General features: G+C 37.2%; 1 long non-coding RNA gene across 1 annotated transcript in view; it reads right to left on the bottom strand.

Moving 5' to 3' along the window:
• The window catches only part of LOC107044119, a 10,964-nt gene extending 4,922 nt beyond the window's left edge, over positions 1-6,042 (bottom strand). The window contains exons 1-2 of the long non-coding RNA XR_001461298.1: positions 5,900-6,042; positions 5,505-5,703 (exon numbers count right to left, since the gene is read on the bottom strand). This is a non-coding gene — a long non-coding RNA (uncharacterized LOC107044119). The remainder of the gene's footprint in view (positions 1-5,504; positions 5,704-5,899) is intronic.
• Positions 6,043-15,154: the final 9,112 nt, after the last annotated feature.

Here is a 15,154-nt window from a genome sequence, read left to right as displayed (position 1 = left end):
ATTCATTTACCCCCGCTTCCGATTGATCATTGAAACGCGATCGTCAGAAATTGATATGTGGATGCGGATGAGTATTTTTTTCGTTTTCAAGTAACGGTGTGGAAGTGACCGTTGTCGGAAGTGACGCGATCGTCAGAAATTGATAGGTGGATGCGGATGAGTATTTTTTTCGTTTTCAAGGAATGGTGTGGAAGGACGGTTGTACAGATCGATCATTCGCTCGCTTCACCCTCATTTCATTGAATTTTGACTTCTATGTAGGATTATCTTCTTTGAATTACTCCTTCAATTGTTGCATCCATGACGAAGCATCAAAATGATGTGAAAATGGGTGTGTACGCGACACGGAAGAGGTTCGAGCGGACTGCGCGCGCCGCGCATCCTCCCGCGTTCACCTGGTGGACCATATTTCGGCAACGGATTGATGGATTTTGATTAAAAAAAATTGATCATTATTTATTACACAAAAAGGAACAACTTTTGTTATGAACATTTTCTTCTATTTGCCAATGTTTCCCACACAAAAAAATCATCAAAAAAACCACTTAATTTGTTTATAACTATTAATTGCACGCACTTACATAAAAAATACCACCGGATTCGGATTTCTCATACCCGAAAACATAAGAAAACACCTCAAAACCTTACCGCACTAGAAGTGCACACGGGAAGGGGGTATTGCGTGTGGACTAATAGGTAATCTATGGATTTGATCTTGCAATACGATGCCAAGTATATTGCGTTCGTTCTGCCTTATCTGGAGCTTGGGGGGATGTGAATGTTGGGCCGCCGAATTATTGAATGGCTCTCAAGGACTCGCCCTTTCCTTTTGGAGATCTTGATATTTTGGCTTGCAGAGTAATGCGTCGAGCAATCTAAACGGCCGAAGTTTATTATGGGGTATGTGCAAGGTTCTGGGCGTCACGTTTTCGCGAAAAATCCTTGATGGAAGGCTGAATAGTCAGTAAGTAGTGAGGGGATAAGAATCATTCAACTTCTGAGGGAAATTATTCAATCGAGATAAGGGGTTCAAGAAAATTAGTGAGAAGTAAATGTGTATATTTATCTATTTACTGTTTCGGCGATTAATTGTGGAACAATGTTATAGGAAGTAACGCAGAAAATTGGAATTCTGATCGGTTCATATCCCCAATGATTCTTGAGAGCTTTGTCTGCAGAATGCACGAAAGCAGAAATTTCCTATTCAGGAACACTGGTTGTGCGAAAAATACTTTTCTCACACCTGCACGGAGAGTTCGTGGTTTGCTCTCTGATCAACGAGAGGAAAGTGAGTGCTTTCCGCTTTAGGATAGAAAGTTGCTCCCTTGCGAACAAATTTCCACCCTTGAGCGAAATGTATTCACTTTGCTTCCGCTCATCAGAAAGTAAAATACAAACTTTTCTTTGCATGCGAGTTAAAAAATAGCATCTGCACCTGGGGCGTGGGAAACATGACTTTCTGCTCTTGGTGCACAATATACTCTTCGGAAATTGACCAACCAAAAAACAGAAAAACTGAAAAATTGAAAACGTCGAAATTTGAAAATTGAAACCCTCGACGAAAAGTTATCCTTGAGTAGTCTCAATAAAAGTAAATAAAACCTCAAAATTTTAATTGGACGAATTTCAGAGGAACTGAAATTTCATTTGTATTAGACTAAACAGCAGAAAAAAGTCGGAGGGACACTAGCATTTTCGTGAATCAATGTGTTCCCCTGATTTTTTTCTGCCGTTTCGTTTATTACAAAAGAAATGTTAGTTTTTCTAAAATTCCTCCAATTGAAATTTAGAGTTTTCATCTTGATCTTTTTAGACTACTCAAGGATAAGTTTTTCGTGGGGGCTTTGAATCTTCAATTTTTCAATTGTTCTATTTTTTTGGTTTTTCAGTTTTTAAGTAAGTCAATTCACAACTGTTTCAGCGGGAATTTTCCATTTTCAATTTTCTAGTTTTCATTTTTTTTACACATCCGTATATAATTCAATCCTTCAATTACGCTCAATAATCACCTTTAGAGCAATCAAAGGATTGAATTATGCAGGAAAGGGTAAAAAAAACTGAAAAATTGGAAATTAAAAATTTCCGACAGGAAAGTTTTCCATTGACTTATTTAAAAACTGAAAAATAATAAAACCGAAAGCAGAAACAATTAAAATTAAAAACCCCCGATGAAAAATGTAATGTTGGGACACCAATATTTTCGTAACTGTATGTACCCCCCGATTTTTGTCTGCTGTTTCTTCTGTGACACAAAAGAAATTTCAGTTTCTCTAAAATTTGTCTAATAAAAATTTTGAGTTTTTATTTTCTTCTTTTTAAACTACTCAAGGATAACTTTTTCGTCGGGGTTTTTTAATTTTCAATATTTTTTTCCATAATAATTCCTTTTTTCTCGAATTTTTGTAGTTCCAATTCTCTCCTTTTATGTCTGAGTTCAGCAATATTTATAATGGTGTGCATCCAATTGCTCCATTTTTCTCCACATTTTTTCCATCTCCTTCGAGCAATAAAATAAAGAACAATGGGGATCAAGACATCTCTCCATTCATCTCAGAAGTAAGACTCATATTTTCCTTAAGAGAAGAGCTCATCCATTTCAAGTGGGTCCAAGTTCTCTATTGAAAACTCAGAGGCTTATATATTCTCCCTCGTCCAGTATCTCAGTCATATTAATTACAAAGTCCTGTGCGCAGGTCTATTCCTTCACAGTGTACTCATTGTAGACCGTCGCGCAGAGACCCTCCGCTATAGGGCATCAACCGGATATTTACAGTCTGCTGTTTCTGCTAGAAATCCACCCGTTCCCTTCGCATGCTCTTCCGAGTATCTATTTTAATATCCTGTCATTCCCTCACTGCTAACAAGCACATTAGAATCACCTGTAGGTTACCTGCCTCTGTCTATACATTTCATAGTAACGCCAGGTATTGAATGGAGGAAAAATAATAGTATCCACTGCTCTGACAATTAAAGGAGTGGAGGTTTTCGATATTTTCATTCGGAGAAAAAACGATGCATCGGTCGCTTCTCATCTGTCGGCTATCCAACATTGGGATTTGACAGGGTAATTCCTATGTACTACATATGCACGATGTATTTCAGCAACAAGAGATGCAAAGCGAGTGTTTTGCCTTTGTCATTCATGCAATATCTCTTTTCGTATGCGAGACCAGACTTCACATTCGCGTCGAATCCTTGTACTTAACGTTGCCGGACTACCAGAAAATACGCTGGTGAAAAACATTTCGAGAGAATAGAGTTCGGGGAGATGTCTGTACCCTCATGCTGGATACAAGCACATTGATCGGTGAGTGCACTGATATAACGGATTAGTTATTGTTAAAGAATGGATTTTGGTTGGAAGTTAGGGTCTATTCGGTCTCACCAAATGTTCATTCGTTAATAGTTAACGAATGTATATTTGAGGAGCCTTGTTTGACTTGACTTTCGCCATTCAAGTGAACCATTCGTTAACTATTAACGAATATTCATTTGGTCATATTCAACTCTACCATTCGTTAATAGTTAACGAATCTCGTTTAGAATAAATGAATCATTCTATCAGTGTATTCTACAACGAATTTAGAATATTTTATTGCCTCTTATCGATTTGAACTGGAAGAACATGGAAATATTCAGAAAGTTCTTGAAATCTTTTCAGTATTCAAATTATGCTGGGGTATGAAAAATATTTTTTTTTTTGAGATTTAGTTGATCTACTGGGTCAGTTGCACGGGAATAGAAATAGGATTGGTTTCAATTTTTTTTCTTTATAGTGGTTCCATAAAACAAGAGAAGTAAAACTTTGAGGGGTCTTAGAGGAAATTCGTCAAAAATTTGTCTGAAACTTCAAGTTGAGATATGTAATTATGAAGATATTATGAAATCTCGCAGTCAATTCTTCAAAAAAAAAATTGTATCTTCATTTATAGAGTTTGAAAATTGGAATATCCTAAGGGCGATTGGGACATAATAGAATATTTGTGCTCAACTTCAGCAGTTGATATCTTCGGTTATAAACAGAAATACTTGAATTGTTATTTGATGACTAGTGTTCCGTCGTCCCCAAAATCTGCCTTTCCGCCTATGCCGTGACGAAAAATAACGTTCTCACCACGGGAGGTAAAATACAGGACCCTATTATACTATTATACTATTTTCACACACCTGCACGGAAAGTTCGTACTTTGCTCCCTGATGAGCGGGAGGAAAGTGAGTACTCCCCGCCCTCGGGTGGAAAGTACTCACTTTCCTCCCGCTCATCAGGCAGCAAAATACAAACTTTCCTTTGCAGGCATGTTAAAATAGTATATTTCTAATCTAGGGAGGGAAAATAAAGGATCCTCAGCCGCCAGTGCAATTACCAGCCGAGTCGAAGGCGAGGTTGGTAAGCACTTCCCGTGGTTAGAACGCGATTTTCCGTCTCGGCGTAGGCGCAAAGTCAGAGTTCCCGCGAAGCGGGAGGGAAATGTAACTTTGGACCCGCCGGGACGGAAACATGATTTTCTGCTCTTGATGCACAATATACTAAAAGTTGCGGAAATGGCTTAAAACCGCTGTTTGAAATCCGACGAGATTCGCGGGCCACTCAGCCCAGTACAACTCAGGGTGACAATGGCTCGGTGGCAGCACCTGACGGGCCCATCGCTGTTACCGACCGACTCCACGCAACGATGTTTTTCTCACCTCATGATCACTTGCGTATTGATCCTGCTACGGTTCATCACGTTTTTATTTTACCGCTTGGTTTCATAACCTTTTGTCTGCTCAATTGTTTTATATCATTTATAGTTCGGCTCAATATTAATTATCAGTGCGCAACTCAATTATTAATTGCATTCTTTTATGAATTACTGACTATTGTGACAAACATTCAAAGATTATATTGTGTTTTTTTCGGAAACCACGTGCAGTGATTTATTTAGACCCGCTCGCCCTCTTCCCGAAAATCCGTATTAATCTCGCCCATCCCTCAATTTTTCCACCAATTCCAAGCCAATCATCAAACAACCGCACTTTTCTAATTTCAATAAAACAATAACCTCTACACCAATTAGATAAAAAAAAATACTGGAGAAAAGATGGAATTGAGGCCTATCGTTTGATGATGAGTTTTCAAAATTAATTTCCTTCAATATTTCTAGCAAAAATCAATAAAAATGCTATTCAACACCCGGAAAAGCATCATAGTGGAGCAATCTGAAGTTGCACTTCGACGTGGAATTCAAATTTTCAAACTTTGAGAATTATTTATTGAAAAAGAGTTATCCACAGGAAAACCAAACTCCATGTAAAGGCTCACCCCCTCACCTTTCGCGAAACGGATTATCGAGGTACGCTAATCTGAATAAATTGATTTGGCGCAGAATTGGTGAGCAGTTGACTCCCCCAAGGTCAGGTACTGACTTTTTATGAGTGCAACATGAGAATCAATCTCATAAAATCAATGAAGTTATTATGTTTCCGTCCCCAACCGGGTATTTAACTTTCTGCAAGTTACTTACATTACGAGATCTCCAACGTGAAGACAGACGGATGAATTCCGACGGTGGATTCATCGTCGAGAATGAACTGATGTACCTCGGCGAAGATGATGAGACCTGTTCGCTCACTCTCACTCTTCTGTCCTTTCCCCATCATCAAGTCCCTCACCAAGTCCCCTGCCAAGTCCTCGACCAAATCCTCCGCCAAATCCTTCAAATCCTAATGAAGTATTCATCGTTGAGTCGGAGCAAAAAAAATTTCAACTTCTTAATATTTTTTCTCATTGTTATATTTACGAAAATTAGTAATTTCCCACTAAGGGAGAGAAAATAAAGGAGTCGTGCCCACGTGCAGAATTACCACCCGAGCCGAAGGCGAGGGTGGTAGGCACGTGGGTAAGGGTCCTTTATTTTACCTCCTGTGGTGAGAATGTTATTTTTCGTCACGGCGTAGGCGAAAGGCAGATTTTCAGAAAATGTGTCATTTCCGTCCCCCTGGGCGAAAAAATGTATTCTCAGTAGTAGTACCCCGAGAGCTTCAAAATTATCGAGTATTTCCCGATAGCTTCGTTGCAAACAAATGAGGGTGTCAAATTTTGCAGGTTAAAAAATCTCGAATGCTTGCCCGAGGGATTTTTCTGCAGAACTTAGCACGCTGGTTTGGGGGCAAAACTGTGCTCTGAAGTTGGCCACTTCTTAGGGTATTTTGTCGTTTACGTATATATAGAGAGAATACTCAGACAAATATTTTGTGATGTAAGAGGAGCTCATGATGAATGATGAATAGGTGAATTAAAATCATCACCAAGGGTTGAAATTTAGGAGGTGAACTACCCTCGCGGAAAATTATTTTTCCAATTAAAAAAAAAATATTGCTCGGAATTTCATGAAACCAATTCCAATTCAAAAAGACAGAATACCTTTTTTGGCATTTTTCTACAGATTGCAATTTAACAGCGAAAAAAATTGATTTCTTGAAATTTTTCAATTTTGAAATTTTTCGTTGTGTAACACAAAGCACGTGACAACTGATGAGATTTACAATGGAATTCATCCCCTGGGGTGTTGAATGTGGAAGCCAACTTACTCTCCTAGAAAATCATTTTTCAAATGGAAAAAATATATAATCTAAAATTTTATAAAATCACTATTTGCAACAGAATGAGAAAAATACGAAGTACCTTCTTCGTTAATTTTTTTGTTTCTGGAATCTGAATAGGGAGGTAAAAGAAAAATCCATCGTATGCATTTTCGAGAACGAAATACGTATTCTTGAGCCGTCTGATGAAGCAGTGCGAAGGGGTAGTACTGGGAATGGATAAATTAGCCAGTGGTAATGGAAAAGTCGAAAATTGTGTAGAGTATAAGAAATTAAAAATAAAATACAATTGAGGTGATCTTACTACATCGATGTTTATGTTTATATGCAGGACCGCAAAGGGATCGTATGCAGCAGAATAAAAATATCGATTCGAATATCACTCCTATTGTTTGAAAATAATATCATGGAGATAAATGTGTATTTTTGGCTTTCATGTTTCGTGCAATTCACGATCAGTCTACCAAAATCTGTCGAGAAAAACTGTCTAGCAGTGAGTGTTGTGTTTCGTGACCGTTTTATGATGAAAATTAATCCAATCAACGTCATCAGACTTCTCATGGCAACATTTGAAGTTTTAAATCTTGCTGAAACGCTCGTGAACGATGCGGAACGCGAATTAGTGGATACTTTCCAAACGATATTACTCCGTTCCATCAAGGAATACAATAGTGTTGAAATGATTGAAGACATATCCCTGGATTTTCAAGAGCCTTATAAAGATGTAGAAATAATAGCGGTTGAAGATGAAGAATTTCACCCACATAATCAGAGTTCGGGAAAATCGTAATTTGAAATTACCATTACTCTACTACTCAGTCACTCAAGTATTTGAATATGAAATTTTTCTATCAATTGAAAAATGAATAACTCAACGCACTTATTACAGATTACATAAGTAATCAATAACTGAATCGCTGTGAATACCCATTACGTTGTCATTGAGTAATCATCATTAAAAATTTCAAATTATTTCAGTAATTGTTAATGAAAATATAAAATTGACCATTATTCTTTCGATCCGTATTTGATATTCAGCCATTTCACATTACTTGCTTGGCAGCTCAAATGAAATATGACCTTTTCACTTCTTTGGATAATGGGTAATTAAGTTTTAATAATACATCTTTACTTGAGAAATGAATAATGATTATCAGACAATATTCTGTTACTGATTCAATCATCAACTCAAATCCGAAGTTATCCAATTCATTCGTTAATCAGTGCTACTGATTATTCTTCAATTGTTTATTGTTCAACGATTGATTAAAATGTTGAATTATTCCATTTCTCGAGTAATCATCAATGAAACTTATCAATTATGTAAGTACATAAGTAATGATAAATTATAAATGTTGATTTTCAAGTTACTAGATTCCTGAAAATCGAAATCGAAAATTTGTGGAGGGGAGATTTTGCAATGCGGTGGAGAGGGGGGCATTGAGAATTCACAACCAAAGAAGTTAAATGGGTGAGTTTTTCAAAGATATATCCGAAACTAAAGGAGATAGCGAATTTTTATTGAAAATCTGGGGGAAGGGGAAGGAGTTGTGCTTTCAGAATCCAAGACCAAGAAAATTGAGTGAGATTTTTAAAGATATCTCCGAAACGAAGGAAGATAACAATTTTTTACTGAAATTTTCGGTGATGACAGGGGGGAGGGGGTGAATTGAGAAATCACAAACAAAATAATTGAGTCGGTGAGTGAGGGATATTCGGTAAGGATGGACGGGTTTTGTAGGGTATAATACTCGGAATTATTATATATCGTATTAGAATTTATTCAGAGCAAACGAAACTTCGGTTTACACTATGAGAGCTGGAACGAGAGTATGCTCCTGCGATAACGATAGTAATCCTCCGATCGAGTATGTCCGAATTATTACGAATTGTCGCGAGGTGACTCAATAAGGTATTCGGCTGCTAAGGCGAGCTCGAATACAATAGATTGAAATAATGCGAAATAAATATAAGTAGCTTCGCTACAGTGAGCTTTTCTAAAATATCTTCAAAACTAAGAGAGATAACGAATTTTTACTGAAAATTTGGGGGAAGGGGGAGGGATTGAACTTTGAGAATCCAGAACCAAAGCAATTGAGTAAGTGAGTTCTTCAAAAATATCTCCGAAAATAAAGGAGATAGTGAACTTTACTAAAAAAATAGGGGGGCGGGGAGAAAGTTTTATTGAATTCTCGATGTATAACCGATTTTCGAAAAAAAAGATACCCTTCCGTATGGTAATTTTCGCCGAAGGAACCAAAAATTGTCTATACATTTGTCAAAATGTATATAGACAAAGACAAAAAATATCCATGTGAATGATAAAAATTATAGTTATCCTGGTAATTATTATAAAATTCATAGAATAATTTTTATTCCCCCAATTCTATTAAATTATACCCATTGTGCGCATAAAAAACTACAGTAGACTCTCGTTATAGTCGCATTCGTTATAGTCGCATTTCCCCTCATATCGATTTTTTCGAGCTCGAGCGCTTCCCCCACTCCGTACCACCTCCGAGGTGTGGATTTAAATGCCCCTGTGTTTTCTCGGAATGGGCTTTGTTTTGCATTTCTAAGAAATTCGGGAAATAAAATTTAGGAAAAATGAATTTGCGAGAGAGAAATTCAGTTCACTCTTGACTGTCACGAAGAGAGGGTCTTTGCAGTGGTGCATAATCCTGCTTTTTATTTGAATGAAGTGAATAAATTTTGGAGTGTATTGAACAATGCGATGTTATAATATTTCTATTCATTTCATTAATTTACTAAAACAGTTCAACGCAATTCATTTTGTTAATTTCATGAAAGTGTTTAATGAAAATAATTTTTATATTTAATAAAAATGTTCAAATTGAAGAGAAAAATAATTGAAGTAAAATTTATTTTCTTATCGCTCCCGATTCCCGGAATTTAGGCTTACCGTGAGCGCCTGGTGGGGGAAGAGAAATACAGTCCCATTCTCAGAATCGGCTGCCCCTACAGCCCCGTGAGTGCGACTATAACGAGAGTCTACTGTAACCAGATGCGCGCGACACTTTTTACCCTTCCAAACAATAAATTCTACCAGTAGAATGTCTCGTGGTAAAAACACTTTGAGCTGTCGGTAACACTCGAGTGTTTTGGAGTATTAACCTCTGCGTGGAAGAAATCTGTAGGTAAGGTTAGTATTTTTTACCATTCTGGAACAGTAATTTTTATCCAGATATTTGTAGGGGAGGGTGGGGCAAAACGGCCCCCCTTCAATTGTCAATAACTTGTGAATGACATTGTGAAAATTCCCAGTTTCAACTTCATTTTGAAGATAGTTTTTCATTCTTTAAAACGAGCTCTAACTCACCCCAATCGGATTATTGAATCGGAAAATATTGACGATTGAAGGGGGGCCGTTTTGCCCCATCCTCCCCTAAAAACTACCAAGATATGTAATAATTCTTATCCGCGCGTACTGGCAACTTTTTCTCAGATAAAAACAAATATTATCCGGAAATGTTCATTAAAAGGTATCCACACCAAGGATATTTATTGCTTCAAAAATACACTGCTACAGAATTACCCTTCCATCCGGGTAATTTTTACCTGGATTTCACGATAATGTTTACCAAAAATTTCTCTCCGTGTAGTGAGCTCTCTGGCTAGAATTGGTATTATTGGAACTGAGGACTGCAGATGTGGTTGTCCTGAGAAAGACTTAAATCACTTATTATATCGGCACTTGCCTTTATATATATTCTAAAGGATATGGTTGTTATGGAATGGAATCACTTATTATGGCAATGTCCACTGAATGATGATGAACATTTAGAATTAGTTCGCAAACTCGAAGTGGAGCAAATGTTTCCACCATTTGATATTAAAATCTTCCTCAGCGTACTCAATATTTAAGTAATTATGGCTATCGACTTATTCCTGAAGAGAATTAATGCTAAAGTATAATATACTCGTGTTAAACATATGAATTCTATATCATGTCATGTATCACTTTGTACTATAATAATAAAATGCTTAAATAAAAAAAAATTAAATCAATAAACGTTATTCACGGCTAACGACTGGCGAGTCAGGCCGGGTCTTGGTGGCCAAGAATGGCCCAGCGTTATTATTCCGAGCAGCCTTGGACCGGCCTTGGATGCCTGTCTTAGTCCATGACTAGCGAAGGTTGGACCGGCGTTGGACCAAGCTTGGGCCACTTGTTAATTCCTACCTGGGGACACACGGAGTCTCTCTCCTAGAGGCACTCGATAGCAGTCTCTCGACAGTCTTGCACCATCTCTCTCAGAGAGTCTCCCCAAGGGATTGCAGACCCTAAAAGACTCAATTTTTTTATCCCGGACGTCTTGTAAACCAGGATTATTTGAAATTGACCAGATTGATTGTAGGATTAACAATGATTAGTCGTCATCTTTGGGGAGACTTAACATCATGTTTTTCATTTCTATGTCAATATTTATTTGACGAAACATTCACTATCTTCCGGAAATAAAAAACGTGACACGAAGACATCCATTGAAAAGTTGCGAAGAGACAACGCATGAACTATCGATTTTCACATAAAAACCAACATGTGCCCACAATCCTTCTCAATTTCCCATTGTAATCGACGGGGCACGTTCAGCGTGACGCATAAAAGTCAATACAAGTTTCACGTATGCATACAAAATTTTAGTTATTTACAAGATCAATGAACCCATAACTATCAACTTTTTCAACTAATGAAACTCATTTAAAGAAAAAATAGGAAACAGAAAAAAGTTTACAACGAAATAAAACCAATTTCAGGCACAAAAAAGGGAAAGGAGATATTAAACTTTGAAAACCGTGCATTATTTTAGTATTTCCGAGACACGCTCAGTGATCGTCGAAGTGTGTAGCCTATGTCAGTCGAACTAAGCCACCGGCCGCTACTCGGAAACAACAGCGCACCAAAGGACTGACTCCGTCATATCGCGAGACTGGTTAACTTTCAGTTTACGTTGCGCGGTACAACTGGCCAGGTGCATATTCCGCCGTATCACCGGACGTTTCAATTCGTTTATCGGATTATACTCACACAATTATCAAAATATTAAAGTAGTACATCAGTGATAATTACTCTTTCCTTAATCTCAATTTGTCGTTTTGGATTATAAAAAAAATTGTACATTTTGGTGAGTCAATTCTCATTTCTATGCTATTCATGGTTCATTTTTCCGAGACTGTCAAATTTAAGTAACAGGAAGTAGTCTTGATTACTTCCCGGTATTCATAAACGCCCATCAAATTCAACTGATACCGTACAAATCCCACTGACATGTAATTAACACCCGCACACTCTTTTCATCACAAAACTTCACCAACTTCTGCTAAAGCCGCATACATGGTACTATAATAACAGATAATTTCATATTTCCACTGCTCAATGTATACATTAACTCACTTGAATTACCCACTCATTTATATGAAAGAATTTTTTTAATCAATTCCTATGAGTTAATTGCAAATGGGTGAGAGCTGGTATAAATACGAAAATTTTCATTTTCTTTGATAATTCAATATGATAAACAAAAATGCCTTCCAATGAATAACAGTTGTGATTAAAGATTCATGGCATGCGATTGAATTTATAAGATTTTGTCCTAATTAGAAGAAAAAATTTAATTACAATGCGTTCACCAACCAACAACTCTTATACACCTATTATTTTCTCCAATTACGTAGACAAAATGAAGAGCGAACGAAATACTACGGATGCTTTGTACTAAGAACCTCTTAGCTAATTAAAGTAAGCATTGAAATTAAATTTTTTTCGAAAAATGTAATGGACATTTTTTGAAGACACGTTGTACTATAGCCAAGCGGAGTTTTGGGCTTCTGGCATCGTCACGCAAAGGTTGTTTGCTGGTTCGTAGGGGGATGAGAGGGACCTCACAATACAAGAACGTGAATGTACCCCGTATGGCTTGACTATCATTGGGGGAAACACGCATGGCAGGTGTGGGAAGCAAAATTGTGATTCTTTCGTGATCGAAAAATTCCTCGCCGCATGTGAATTAAAATTTTAAAAACCCGAATATCCAGAAGGTCCAATAAATCATCTAGTGTAAGCTAAATGTGGAAGTTTCAGCATCTATGTCAATGGATGACAAATAAATAAAATCTTCCGCTGAATTAACAAATTGTCAAATCGTTAATTCGATGATTATCTCATTTCCGGACCGTGCAGCCACTGACCACGACCAAAATTAGAATTTCTTCAACTGGCATAAACCGAAGGAATGAACAGTGAGGATGGATAGAATATCGCATAACGAAATAACTGATTTTCACGGATTTGAAGTGTTCTGGTCAGATAAGAACAACTTTGCAAATGATTTTTTTTCTCTCAGTGATGATGTCGAAAATGTCGATAATATATGAAATAGTGTCACTTTCATTAGCAATTAGGTTGATTTTTTGGTTTGTGCAATAATTCATTAATAATTCCTCTTACGTTAGTCAATCCGTATTCTTTAGTCTTGAAGCGGGTGATTTAAGGAAAAAAATTTCACCATCTCCTTGTGATCTTTGCGATATTTGATTCTTGGGAAATTCGACCATTCTCTTGGGACCCTCGTGACGTAATAATTCTCTCCTCCTACAATCATGTGCGTATTACTCCATCAGGGGTCTACTGTAATTGATTAAGGAAAGTTCCGAAAATTCTCGGAATTTTCACGATTGAACGCGAGACATTTCCGAAATAGTCTACAATCGGATCGTGTCACCAATTCTTCATTAATATGGATGTCAAATCGGATTTCTCCCGATTTTTTCACCCGAGGCGCATTCCTCATAGGAATCTTCGGAAAAATCTTGCGATCGCAAGTCTACTTCTGACGATTTGTTCCGTGTATCTGTGTAAGCACTCATGGTCACGATTTGAAATTTTCCACCGTTTTCAATGTTGAATAATCGAGTACAAGTTCGGTACACTCTTCCTATCTCATTCTGAGTAATTTATGCTCATCATGTTTATTGATAACGTATCGTAATTACCAAAATTGATGTTTTTATTTTGAAATAATTCAGTCCACGATTTTCTCATCACACTGTTTGTAAAATGGTGTTTGATGGACACTTCGTGTCCATCAAATTCTATTTACAGACAGTGTGACAAAAAATTAGCTTCGTCACTCGGTCGGAAAAACTTTTCAGACTCGTGTGATTGCAATCCTCGGCTTCGCTTTGTTCTGCAACCCTCATACTCGTCCGAAAAGTTTTTCCAACCTTGTGACGAAAATTGCTATTTTTTGTTGGGGGCTTTTTAATATTTAATGTATCAACAGAAAACCATGGCATACATAAAAGTGATTGACTTCTTCTCGATGTATTAGAATTGTACATCGCCCCGTCCCAATTTTTGCGAAAAATTGGATTCGGTGTCTCCCTCATTTTCAGAGATATTCTTGAAAAACTCACCGACGAGCTAAATCGACTATGGGAGGGGAGGGGGCATCGAACAATCAAGTCGAGAAATCAGCTTGAAACAGACCGATGTTCCGGTTTGCATCTGTCCGAGGCCGAGTTAATTCATACCGTCAATTTGACATGAAATAAGTCGATTCCCGGTATAATTCAGTCCGACTTGATTTAAACCGATTTTTCTTGATTTTTCTTTATTCAGACCGTCCTAAAACGAATTATTGATTCTTTAATTATTAATAAAATAGACAGTAGTGCTGTGACGTTTTGAGTTAGATCATCTTCTGCATTAATCCATTCGACGATCTAACTTTAGTGAAATAAGTCCTTAAGCTTTTTCTGTATATTCCTGAGTATTTAAGGGCCGTTTCAATACCCTTATGTCCGACTAACTATTTCGGCCTCGCTTACGGGGGATCCACTCACTTCCGAGAATAGTGGGATATTAGGAAGGATTGTTGAAGTATCAAAACACTGGGTATAACTGGTATGAGCTATAGATATATTGACTAATGAACTATTTACTAAAATACACTGCAGTGTTTAGAATTGGGGTTCGCTTTATTAAAATATTGAGGAGCTAGAATGTCCGTCCAGCTTCACCCCCGATCGTACCCTGGTCTCCAAGGAGTCACGAGAGACTCTTTACCCTGCAATTTTGAGCTCAAAGATTGTGTTTACATATATATTACATATTACATATATATTACACTTTTTTTTTTTACCAAATTCGCGAAATTTCAAAAAGATAAAATTGAAAATAAAATAGATCCAGGAGGATGCCCAACTTGAATGACGGCTCAAAATACTTGTTTTAATTATACGAATTACTGAAAAAAAGGAAGAAATCAAAAGTGTCGCAGTTTGCAAAATTCAACTTTTTCAACTTTTTTTTCGAAAATTCGTTATTATGAGCATTTAGGAATTGAAAAAAAATGACTGGAAATACTCATATTTCCTCCCTTAGCGCACAATCTACTATTCTCCCGAGTCGAATAATTGGACCTGACAAATTCTACTTAGGTCTCTCCGTTCAGAACTGGATAGGTCTTGGGAAGCCTCTTCCCAAGTGCTTCCGAGACCTTTCTACCTCTGGTTATGTCCCATTTCAGCACTTGTTAGGTGTAAGCAG

Source organism: Diachasma alloeum, unplaced genomic scaffold (genome assembly GCF_001412515.2).
Source record: "Diachasma alloeum isolate Michigan unplaced genomic scaffold, Dall2.0 Dall_scaffold_00681, whole genome shotgun sequence".
Lineage (NCBI taxonomy): Eukaryota > Metazoa > Arthropoda > Insecta > Hymenoptera > Braconidae > Diachasma > Diachasma alloeum.
Note: the sequence above shows the minus strand (reverse complement) of the source record. Positions and strands in the feature narration are given on the sequence as shown.